Genomic DNA, 2,156 nt, shown 5'->3' on the forward strand with positions numbered 1-2,156 from the left:
GATCTGCCGTTAACCTGTAGTGGTAAGTGTTCTCGTGTGTTCCACATGAGATGCACTACACTTACTAGGAGTACGGCAAAGGTTGTCATGGAGAATGTTAATCTCCTATACAAGTGTGACGATTGTCTGTCTAGTTGTGACGAGCCGAGTGATTCGATCTCGCATGTTAGAAATATTGAGGAAGAAGTGAAGAAAATATCTTCTATTTCGGCCTCGATCACAAACATGCGAGATCAGATTGCTGCTCAAATTGATAACGCGTTGAAGACCGGTATGGAAGCTATCCGTTTAAATGTAAATGGTACCCTGAAGGAAGCCGTTGGCGGACTTGAAATATTATTAAATGAAAAATTCGAAAATATGACTAGTTCATTTTCGAGAATTATTGCGGACAAAAATTTAGTTGCAATGAATAATAGCAGTGAATCTGGGCCGATTCTCTCTGAAGCGGGTCAAATCCCCGATGGTAATAGTAATAGTCATGACGAAGAGAATTCTACTAATGATAAAGTTAAATGTAGTTTCGCGGATGCTTTGAAAAACGGACAAGGGGACGGTAAAAGTAAGAATATCAGTAAAAATAAAGTTGAAAATGATAAAAGTAAGTTTGAAAGTAAAAAACTGAACAACCGTAAGGCTCGCCCGGTCATTGTGATTAAACCAAAAGAGTCCAAACAAGACTGCGAGGAAACTCGCAAGTTTTTGAAAACAAACCTGGATCCAAAAACACACAAAATTAGTAACTTTAGAAACGGGAAAGATGGCTCCATTATTGTTGAGTGTGCAACAGGATACAATGTAAATGAGGTGAAAAAGGGCATTGAAAGCAATTTGGGTGAAAACTACAACGCTGTTGTTCCCACATCGGTGCCAATGTTAAAAGTGGTGGGCATGAGCGATCAGTATTCCTCCGATGTCTTCATTGACTTCTTAAAAAGTCAAAATGAAGACATCGCAATTAATGATGTAAAAGTAGTTAACATGTTTGAAAATCCACGCTTCACTTACAACAAGTTTAGTGTTGTGATTGAAGTCGATATCGAGACGTATAAATGTTTGTTATGTGCGAAAAAAGTAAATGTAGGGTTTGATCGGTGCTCGATTGTTCCCGCGATTAATGTTTTGCGATGCTTCAGATGTGGAGAATTCGGGCACAAAAGCATGGATTGCAAAAATTGCGAACGATGCTCTAGATGCAGCAAACAACATAGCACCTCTAAGTGTACGTCAACTGTATTGAAATGCGTTAATTGTTTAAAAACTAATAAGGAGCGTAAATTAAATCTGGACGTCAACCACGCAGCATTTAGTTCTAATTGTTTTGTGTATAAAAAAACTATATGATCAGAAAAAAAGCAGCTTACATTTCAATAAATAGCAACCAAGTTCCAGTAGTAATGTGAGTAAATTAGAGATTTTGTATTTGAATATTGCGGGGTTATCTACAAACTACGTAACATTACGTCATATTGTAGAAGATAATCGTCCACTTTTGGTTTTGTTAGCAGAAACACATATTGTAGAAATTGAATCTTTTGATCAGTATAGCATTCCGGGATATAAAGCTGCTGCTTGTTTGTCACATTCAAGGCACACTGGCGGTGTTGCTATTTATGTCAAAGAATCAGTTCAATTCAATCTTCGCCAAAACGAAGTTATTGATGGCAATTGGTTCTTAGGCATTACAGTTGAACGTGGCATGAAGATGGGTAATTATGGTGTTTTGTATCATTCTCCCAGTTCAAGTAATCAGCGTTTTATTGAAATTTTAGAGAACTGGTTCGAGACATTTTTAGATTCTAGTAAATTAAATATACTTGCGGGTGATTTTAACATTAATTGGCATGATACTAGCAATTCGAACCATCTGAAGCAATTAGCTGATTTCTTTAATTTAAAACAATTAGTAAGTGAATGTACGCGTATTTCCCGGCACAGTAGAACTTTGATTGACCATGTTTATTCTAATTTTGATTCTGTCAGTTCAGTTACTCAAGCTGATTTGAAAATAACCGATCATGAAACTTTAGTAATTAATGTTTTAGACAGTGTTAACGATAACGATAATTTTGTAAAATTGAAGTGCTGGAGGAAATATTCGAAGCAAGCTGTTTCGAATCTTGTTGAGAGAAGCGTGGATTTTCAATTAGTTACCG

The sequence above is a fragment of the Ochlerotatus camptorhynchus genome, unplaced genomic scaffold, assembly GCF_037179485.1.
Source record: "Ochlerotatus camptorhynchus isolate MF236.1 unplaced genomic scaffold, CSIRO-AGI_Acam_v1.1 ptg000811l, whole genome shotgun sequence".
In the NCBI taxonomy this organism is placed as follows: Eukaryota; Metazoa; Arthropoda; class Insecta; order Diptera; family Culicidae; genus Ochlerotatus; species Ochlerotatus camptorhynchus.